This window comes from Schistocerca piceifrons, chromosome X (assembly GCF_021461385.2).
Source record: "Schistocerca piceifrons isolate TAMUIC-IGC-003096 chromosome X, iqSchPice1.1, whole genome shotgun sequence".
Classification (NCBI taxonomy): domain Eukaryota; kingdom Metazoa; phylum Arthropoda; class Insecta; order Orthoptera; family Acrididae; genus Schistocerca; species Schistocerca piceifrons.
Window position 1 is genome coordinate 548,227,417 of NC_060149.1, and position 10,496 is coordinate 548,237,912.

Sequence of the window (10,496 nt, forward strand, 5' to 3'; positions counted from 1 at the left end):
CATTTCAATTATTTTTCTACACTTCTCATATACTCGTAATTTACCTCATTTGGCTCATCCACTCTGTTTCAATTATTTTGATAAGGATGTTAAATTAATTGCCATCTTTTTCTTCTCTCTACATTAGGCTTTTGACCTTGCGAGGGTCCACTTTACTGTCACTTTACAACATTCTCACCCCAGGTGGTTAATATGAAAGCAGCTTTTCCTCGGTTACAGAGTCATTAAAGATCAACGGGCCACCGAGATTCTAACAATCATTACCTATTCAATCCCCGGCCGAGTAAGACGTCGGAAACGATCTTACTTGCAGGAGGTCCTTGATTAATATGGATACTGCGGAAGATTAGGAAGAAAGGTCTCATATCAAAAGAAAAACCAGTAGCAGGTGTAACAGAGAGAAATGGATGTATTCAGAGATTATAAGTTCACAGTATTCAGCCGAGGGCGACTTTCGCTAATGTTAAGCATTGCTAAAGGAGAGTACCTGAATAGAAAACTTAGTTAAAGTCCACAGAAATCGCTCAACTCTATGTACACTTACTTTTTTATTTGTTTATTTACTGACTTTCGGAATGTGCCAACGCAGCCATCTCAGCACTGGAAATGTTATACTATGGCTTGTTTTGACCCTGGTACGAAGTTACATTGTCTTGACAAAGGACAGATTCCGACACAAAACAAATTTTCACATACACAATATACTAAAGCGGCTAAACAAGACGAAAATTTGCCTCACGATACAGAGAGGTAGTATTCTATAAAAATCCTAAAAGTAATGCAGTAAGAATTGATAAATGGGCCGTTTTTACACATTTGGGTTTTCCCAATTTAATCATTATTAATGAAGATGTATCTAAAGTGACAAAAAATGATATTCTTGATGTACAGCAAGAATTGATTCAAACGCTGCGGATGCAGAACCAAATATCTGTGCAGGTCTTTAAGTACCATGTGCTAACTGCCTTGCAGCAGTGGTAACACCTGTTCCCATCAGATCGCCGAAGTTAAGTGCTGTCGGGTTAGGACAGCACTTAGATGGGTCACTGTCCGGGTCTGCCGAGTGCTGTTGACAAGTGGGGTGCACTCAGCCCCAATCGAGGAGCTAAATCACTGTGAAGTAGCGAGACCAGTCACGAAAACTGACAATGGCCGGGGGACTGGTGTGCTGACCACATGCCCCTCTGTACCCGCATCCAGTGACGCCTAAGGGCTGAGGATAACACGGAGGCCGGTCGGTACCGATCGGTCTTCAAGGTCTGTTCGTTTTTCATTTCCAGGTATCCTAGAGTTGCCTTTCACCCAGTTTACCACGACGCTGCGATAGGTCCTCTTCAGCCAAAACAGCCGATAATTGCTGCAACTATGGGGATGCTATAACTGTTATGATGGTTTACAATCAGTCGAAGGGCTGAAAAACTATTAGAGATTATGACTATAGTATCTGCAATGGTCGTCTCTCGAATATCAGGGCTTCCAAAATGGCAGTGAGCCTGCCTGGATCCACCTTGCATAGGACGTTTCGTTTAGTTTTCGGTACCCAGTAGGCACTACCAACGCCGTCATTAGACCTGGACCAATCTGTATACACCACGTACACATCGTGTTAGTGAGGCAGGACGTGGCATTGAAACCTTAAACTGGCCCTTTCACCAGTCCGCGGAGTCGACGCATCGTGTGGTCTGTTCTAGTGAGGTATGAGAGGACTTTCCCACACCCGGGTCTTAGTGCCTGTATGTCCATATGTTCGTCTGCGACGGGTGGAAGTTTCTTACTTACCCAACATTTTCCTCACACACAGCAGGATTTTTTAGTCGACGGCCCATATTCGTCAAAATAGGAGCAATTTCTTCCACAGGGATAGTCTTCGCAGATTGAACGGTGGTTCACTCGTTTCAGCCAGTAATGTAGTTTGGTTAATGTACTTTGAAATGTACAAAGGGAAGAGCTGTTCTAGCTGGAGAATGTTAAAAGGGATTCAATTAAGCCAGAAAGAGATTGCCGAGACATAAGATACCGATTCAGGTGACGGAGTCTTATCATAGGGCTCACGCGTTCAGTTTGTGGCCGCAGCGTTCGCCGGGCGAATTAAGCGGCGTGCATACGCGAACTACATAGCCGAGTTAATCTATTACAAAATGTACTGTGGCAAGTGCCTATAGCAAAAAGCAGCCGCAACCGAGACGAGGGTGCATATGTTGGTCGGTATCGAAACTGAAACTGAATGGTGCCTGGGCGGTGGTTGTGCGACCTTATACGACTCGGGAGGCGCCATTCCCTAGTGAGTGAGCTTGTATACTAAGGAGACCACATCCTCATGAACCCCAGATTTCACGTCACGTTTTTATTAATGCACAGATGATTAAAATTCTTCATATGTAAATGAATATCAAAATTTTCCCTCAACTCAGTGTCAATTTAATATATATTTTTGATAATAAAAGTGCCTTAAGGCAAAGAAATTGTCCAAAAGAGTATTGCTCTCCTCTGACGCTCCCTTGACAGGCGCATGTTTTATTGCTGTCAACTCCTTTGTGCTGTTCATGTGATCACAACGTGCGATACAAGTAGGCGCCCCGGCGGAAGGGATGCTAAGTGAGAGTGGGTCGGATAGTAGCAATAAATAGGTCACCGTCAGATGATTTGATAAAATTAATATTTTGGGTAGAACGTCGAGAATGGAAGAAAGAAACGAGTATCAGTCTGCAACTTAAAGTAATGAGAAAAGTACAGAAGGGATGTCAGTTTTCGACAAAATGTCTAACTTTATTAATAAAAGTTGTGCAATTTGTGGCCGACCGAAGTAGCCGAGCGGTTCTAGGCGCTACAGTCTGGAACCGCGCGACCACTACGGTCGCAGGTTCGAATCCTGCATCGGGCATGGATGTGTGTGATGTCCTTAGGTTAGTTAGGTTAAAGTAGTTCTAAGTTCTAGGGGACTGATGACCTCATAAGTTAAGTCCCATACTGCTCAGAGCCATTTTGTGCAACTGGTACTAGTTTTGTACCAGTATATTAACAGTTGGTGTCGAAAGAGCAAAGACAATAATAATAATTTAAAACTCAAAACGACTACATGTGGGTCTCTCCTTTTATTTACTCATCTTCCAACAAACTGCTACCATCAAAAGAGCTACTCACTCTGACGGAACTCGCTGATATGTTCCAGGTGATACAGAGCTTGCTCTGGATACTATCCCTTCAAGTGCAGAAGATGGCTCATGGCACACTTTTTAACAGGAAGGCTTTGGGGCTCATTACTCAAGAATAAATATTGCTTCTCGCTGATTCTCTTACTAAAGTTTTCTTTCGCAGTCACAGTAGGTCATATAAAAATAAAACAGCAGCACAAATAAAACCTAAAAAAAGAAGACTGTGTTCTACAAGGCATAAACATTACTAGACAGTTCTTACACTGCAGAGTAAACATTCAGAAGTGATGCAATTAATTAACTATACACTAATTGTTGTAACAGTTTCACGTCGTAGAACTGCAATCGTAGTATATGCTGCCAACCCCAAAAATAGGGCCAATTTATCTGAATGGGCAAGGGATAAACTCCACCTGTTGTTACACAGGGAACTGCCTGTCTTTTGCCAATAGAAGTTCATGGCAGTCATCCTTTCTCCGGGGACTCGGAACATACTAGAGTTTCGGTATTTGATCTACCAATTGGCCCAAGGAACCTTGTAGCGCTTGGTTAGGGTCGTCGTTCCAGGGTCGGCACACATAATATAGGTAATGGATAGAATTTACATTTTATTAAGATTTGGCAATCGCTGCTAAGCCATGAATACTGCTATCAATAGCAAAAATCACCAAACTCAGAGAAACTTTCAGTTAAAAGAATAAACAAAATATTTTCCTAAAAACTTTTCCTGCTCTGTCGAAGGTATCCTTCCCGATTCTTGAAGTAAGTAGAAAAGTTAATCATCAGATTCGCTCATCAGGATATCACCAACGTTCCACTACAACCACGCAGCACCAACAACTTAATTTAAGGCCGTTATAGGAGGAGCTGAGAGTACATATGGTACAAGTGCTTGCTGAAGCATACTGAGTAAATGATTGCCAAAATTCAGAAGCTGTTTATAAATTATGTGAGCTGCTATCGAAACATCAGCTATTTTCCCCTGATGGTTAGTTAGTCTGCGAACAGGCATATGCATGGATAGAAACTTTAATGGTTCAAATGGCTCTGAGCACTATGGGACTTAACTTCTGAGGTCATCAGTCCCCTAGAACTTAGAACTACTTAAACCTAATCAACCTAAGGAGATCACACACATCCATGCCCGAGGCAGGATTCGAACCTGCGACCGCAGCGGTCGCGCGGTTCCAGACTGTAGCGCCTAGAACCGCTCGGCCACCCCAGCCGGCAGAAACTGTAATGCCCTTGCATTTTTTTATAACATATTAAAGATACTTACGCTTCTTGCGTCTTAAAACTTTTTAGAGTAAAATAGGTAATAGTGCAAAAACATTTTATTAACTATGCTATATTTTGCAGATTTTTTTGGTTTGACACACATGGTATAGATAGTACATTACATATTTATTATAAAACAAGGATATGAGAGCAATTAAAGAAATATTCATACGACTAGCTTAAATACAATAGTTGAACAGCAAACAAAGTTAAAATACCAAAACAAAAATATAATTTCTGTTTCCATTATCCGTAGTCTCGTTCTATAATCCTCTCACAGTCGATGCCTACAGAATCGTAATCATTTCCTTCTGCGTTATCTCTTGAAGAATGCCATTCATGAGCAACAATCGTGATGCTGTACCACTGTGGGGTTCATTTTTTCAGTCTTCCTCGTCCCATTCTTTGACATCCTCTTCTTTCTTCACTCCGTCTTCTTATACTAATGACAAGTACTATCTGGAAATAGGGTATATTTTTAAAGAACTCATAATAAAGTGGATGGACGTTGTTATTTATTTCTTGAAGGTTTTTCCAGTTCTAAAATTTTATTTTGCCTTGATTCAAAGCTGGTAGAAGAAGAAGAGAACTAATATTGGACCTCCTAAAAGCCCCTTATATGAACTCAAGATCAGGTTTAGTGAATACCTGAACAGCATTGTTAGAGAATTTTGTTTGTTGGCTCCGGTCCACGTGGTGTTCTTCCATTGTATTTTGTTTCCTTTTGTGTCCTTAGCAAGTTTTTCCTTTGCTGTGGCATCCGTTGTTTCAATTGAAAGAAAATTTTCTGTTTTCATTTCCATTACGGAAAGCTTTCTGTTGATCCGCTCCACTGCTTGTATCCTGTTCCTGTCTTTGGGAACATACATATTTGAAGTGTTTCTTTGCCCTTTCAGACAGTCCAAAATCTTTATCAAATTTCACATATAGTATGTACAGTCAGGCTCAGATGGTTCAAATGGCTCTGAGCACTATGGGACTTAACATCTGAGGTCATCAGTCCCCTAGAACTTAGAACTACTTAAACCTACCTAACCTAAGGACATCACACACATCCATGCCCGAGGCAGGATTCGAACCTGCGACCGTAGCGGTCGCGCGGTTTCAGACTGTAGCGCCTTTAACCGCTTGGTCACCCCGGCCGGCAGTCAGGGTCAAGGACCTTGTGATCTATTGTGTCAGGACGTTAATTTTGCCTCAAAATATACATCCAGTATTTTAAAATATGGCCTGTTTAAGCAAGCATTAATTATTACTATAAATACTCTTAAAAGCATACACGTTATGCTAGTGCTGTACTTTAAAAAAATACGTACTAGAAACTTCATTAAAGACGTCAGCAATTCTCCTTCTGTTCGCCAATTCACTTGTACTAGTTGTATTCTAATTGCAGTCCAGACATTTGCTTAGAATTTTAACTTTATCATCACAGAGTGTAGCTATATGCAGGATATCGCTTGTACTTCGTTTACTCAGGATAGATCCACTTTTCAGCTTATCAAATGTGATCATTTTTTTAATGAAATGTCACTTGTATCACTTATACCCTCACCCATCATATATTGTCATAATTTTTTTACAGCGACGCTCCGTTAAATTCTCTGACTAGCATTGAGAATTCATTAACTTCAGTGTAAATCAAAATAATCTGGGCTCATATATCTTAACATCATACCACATAGGTCAGAATTTTACATAAAACTAAACATTCGTTAATATACTTCAGTATTCAAGCTGTAACCGGTGCCAACAGCGTATTATTTGCCGCGCCTTCGTTATAGCTGCGCCACCAGCTGCCCGCTGCTAGCTGCCTGCTCGTAAATCCACCGGCCACAAAGTAGCGTCGTCTCATTCCGTTGAAATAGCTTTTCGCTAAAAACGGTCCACTTTAATTGTAACATGGAATCCCCCCCACCATGATGTCCAGTCGTTGTTCCCTTAGCAGTTAAGTTCATAACACATCGGGACGCTAGTCTGCGTAGTTAATTCAGAAACCAAAAATCGGGACGGTCGTGAAGTGGACCGCCGTAAGTTTCACATTCTGGCTCAGTTCCAGCAGTCCGAAAAGAGGTCCACACTCTATTTGCACCCCTTCATGTGGAATAAGAAGGAACTCTTCGAAATGAGTAAATTAACAACTGCTCTCAAAATAACAACAGCTAAAATCCGTTTCCAGATTTCCTCAGTACTTCAGGAGTAATTACGATAACGCTCATCTCTCTCGGAAGTTTTATTACAAATTTTGTAACTTCCTTTAATTTTCGATTTGGTCACCAGAACATTATCTTGGTTGTAACAAATTATATTGCACCTGTTGTCTTTCATTTTGTTACATTGCTATAGCCGACAGAATGATCTTCGACCTACCCTGTGTCATATGTCTCATTCGACGGCTCACCCGTTACAGCATATTCGTCTTCTAGATTCTAGTGGTGTGGGTCACCGTGCTTCCCGGAGAGATGTCAAACTTCTCTGGCTGCGTTGCACTGAACAACACTGAAATAGTACAAAACAGCAAGAGTCCATATGAAGCAGGGGCGACCGTTTATACTGCGTCTAATTTAAAGTGATCCAACGTAAAAATCTTAGAAATATCCCAGTTTAATGCATTTCTCTCTTTCCTTTTGTACTGTGATAGCCAGGACGTTATTGGGGATCTATTGACCCGTACGCAGAACCCATGGTGCAGGAAATTATGTGATAACTAACCTGCAGAAATAGCGATGTAAAGCAATTTCTCACTTATTCTTAAAAGACTAAAACGTAGTATTGAAGTTTTTAAAGTGTATATAATTTCTTAAACAACTTAAAATTTAATAAGTTTATGGTATTAATAAAATGAAAAGAACTGAAATCATTAATGTTTTCAAAATTATTTATTAAGGTCACTAAGAGCACCTATATTTCCATAATGAGATTTTCACTCTGCAGCGGAGAGTGCGCTAATATGAAACTTCCTGGCAGATTAAAACTGTGTGCCGGACCGAGAATCGAACTCGGGACCTTTGCCTTTCGCGGGCAAGTGCTCTACCAACTGAGCTACCCAAGCACGATTCACGGCCCGTCCTCACAGCTTTACGTCCGCCAGTACCTCGTCTCCTACCTTCCAAACTTTACAGAAACTCTCCTGCGAACCATGCTCAGTTGGTAGAGCACTTGCCCGCGAAAGGCAAAGGTCCCGAGTTCGAGTCTCGGTCCGGCACACAGTTTTAATCTGCCAGGAAGTTTCAGCACCTATATTTTTTAAAAGATCAAAAAGTTGAGACTTATGTTTATGCAGAAATCAGTATTTAATTCTTAAGGTAATATGTTAGAACAATAAGCAAAAACATTGCAGGAGCCCCATCTGTTGCAATCGATGAAAGTTTTTCCCACCATAGCTCGTATTTCTCTATTATATGTTCCGCGCACGGAAACATTTCGTCGGCCGTTTGTAGTGGGACGAAATTAAGCGTCACCCATCCGCCAAAGTCAGCCCAGTTTGCAGGTGACTATAAGTTTAATTTAGTTTTGTTTATGTGTTTTCTTATTATTTGTAATAGATGTGAATTATCTAAAAGTTTTGTATTTTTTTTATGTGTTTCATGTACGGAGAGGGCGGCGCAACGAACGGGGACAGCATCTTCGTTGCCGCGACCAGAGAGGAAATTGCTGGCCGCTATACGTCGCGGGTCGACAGCCAAGGAGCAACAGAAGATCCTGGAACCGAGTTGTTGCGTCGTGCTTCTAAAAATTAAAAATGAATTTTTATACTCTTTTTGTACAACAACGACGTCCTATAGAGCCTAATCTTATTGAAATGTCAGTCACTAACTCTCAACGCTCAAGTTCACGTCTGTATGTGTAGGAAGCTAATAAAATAGTGTATGCTACTAAAGTTGAAACACGTGTCTTGAAGATTTATTTATGAAGAATTATGTGAACGGATTAATAATATATTTGACAAGATTCGTGATTCTTACGGCGTTCACCGAAACTTTGAATCTAAAAAGTTTATTTAATGTGTGATTCTGATATCGATTAGATCAAGATAACGTGTGTCAATATAATTTCTGAGGAGAAACAAACGAAATTTAAATTCGAAAAAGTTACAAAAACCAATTGGCCCAAGTGATGTAATTCTTTGCACACGACTCAACTGATGTTTTACAGTTTCGTTCAAGAACCATTCTATGACAATTTAAAAAGAATATAAATCATTTTTGAAGTGGGTTGTAACTGACGTAGGTGACGAAGTCTGCACATGGTCATATATCAAACGAAAAACTAATACGTCGTTACACTACACGTTGTTGTGTAATGCATTGGCACTAAATCGAGGAGTTCCTAAATCACATTAAACTGAGCATCAACTCCCCACGAAAAGACTGCTAGTTGAGCAACATCACATACATCTGTGCTTTCGTCCAATGCTAATGGAAAGAAAACCAATGATCCAGTTTCTCAATTGAGCTTCGACATCGTGTGCCCTTTCTTCAGTGAGCTTGCAAACCGCTCTCCGTGACAGATGAATTGTTTCAAAAACATGAAGACTTGTTGGACACAAAACTGTTGCGGCAGCAACAAAACATTCTTTCACAAATTCTCCATCGCTGACGGGACGTGCTGTTTTAGCTACTTCAAGAGCTGGGCAGAGGCAGCCTCATTCGTGAGTCTGGATTCAGGGGTATGGCAGCTCTCGTAGCATATGCTTTGTTTCACGTAAATGTTAGAATCAATAAATAACTAAAATAACGAGCACCCTTGCAACAACATAATTGTTTAAAAAATAAGTAACATAAAATCCCTATGTTAAATTGTGCTAGTACTAGCCACCATCTTGAATTGTGCCAGGACAAATTGCCATCTAGGGTTGGGAGAGGGGAGGAGGAGAGGGACAGAGGGGGAGTGATCGGACCCTTATGGCACTGACATAGAAACAACCCTACTGTCTGTACTAGAGCTCCTCTTAATACACTGCTAACAGCATCTTCATTACATTATTTCTACAGAACTAGATGCATATTTATATGGAATACAACAACTAATACAGAGCAGTTACACTTTTTTCCCATTACTATCTTCCTCCATAAAGGTAAAAATGCGTTGTGCTCTGCGACATCACCCTCAGCCTCGGCAAAGATCCAGGCATCAAGGTGACAACAAATGCGAAAAAAAGGCCAGAACTCAGAAGTTCACGTGAGGTGTAACGTGGATTACTTCGGTAGTATTGGCATCAAATTTCACCACACTTCTGTCTAGCCGCACCGTGGACATTTCATACGATAGCAAGGTCGTCATACCTCCCTTAACCACATCTCACCACTTCAATCGACTGCTCTGCAATGACTGTCAGAATCGCTACGCTCATGATTCAAGTATTGAAATCCCGCGGTTTTCTTATGGATGACTGAGGAAATAATTTCAGTCACATCGCCGCTCAGAACGGCAACGAAAAGACCTCAAGAGGTGGCATAAATCGTGTCAATGAAACCAGCCCTTGCTTTGGGGCGTTCATTTACACACATTTCAAGAACTAAAACGACATTTTGCAGTACGACGTGCAACATAACGACGTTGTTGACAACCTCTCACGCAGACGACAAGCGCTGAAGGAATCAACCCTTCTCTAAGGACACCTTGGGGCTGCAACTGCACTGAATGACATCTGACCGCTTTGGAGTGTGACGTGACTGCAATTTTTGCTCAGCTAAATACGCTGGCAACACTAGGGACCGTTCAAAACCTTTCGGGGAAATTTTAACCTGATCCCAAGCAGCGAAAGGCAATCATACTTTTCCATCCCTCTAGTTTCATGCCCTCCTGTGGCGTGATCACGAAATTGGTGGAGCGGGGGGGGGCTATGACACTGGCTCGTGGAAGGAGACCGTCTAAGATCTCACAGTTCGACAACACCTTCGGCCTTTGTTGAGCACTTTAAAGACATGCCTGTGAAGAGGCAGCCTTTGACCGATTCCTAGGTAAACCTTCGACACTCCTCAATGCTGCATGTCTACAAGTACGTGCTAGAACAGCACTGCACCTCCAGTCGCCTGTACGATAACGGAGAAGTACATTTTTAAAGTG

The 10,496-nt window shown here is 41.4% G+C and overlaps 1 non-coding gene across 1 annotated transcript; it reads right to left on the reverse strand.

The window, feature by feature from the left end:
- Nucleotides 1-7,405: 7,405 nt before the first annotated feature.
- Trnas-cga lies at nucleotides 7,406-7,480 on the reverse strand. Its single transcript has one exon. It is a non-coding gene; the product is annotated as a tRNA-Ser (tRNA).
- Between the last annotated feature and the right edge of the window lie 3,016 nt (nucleotides 7,481-10,496).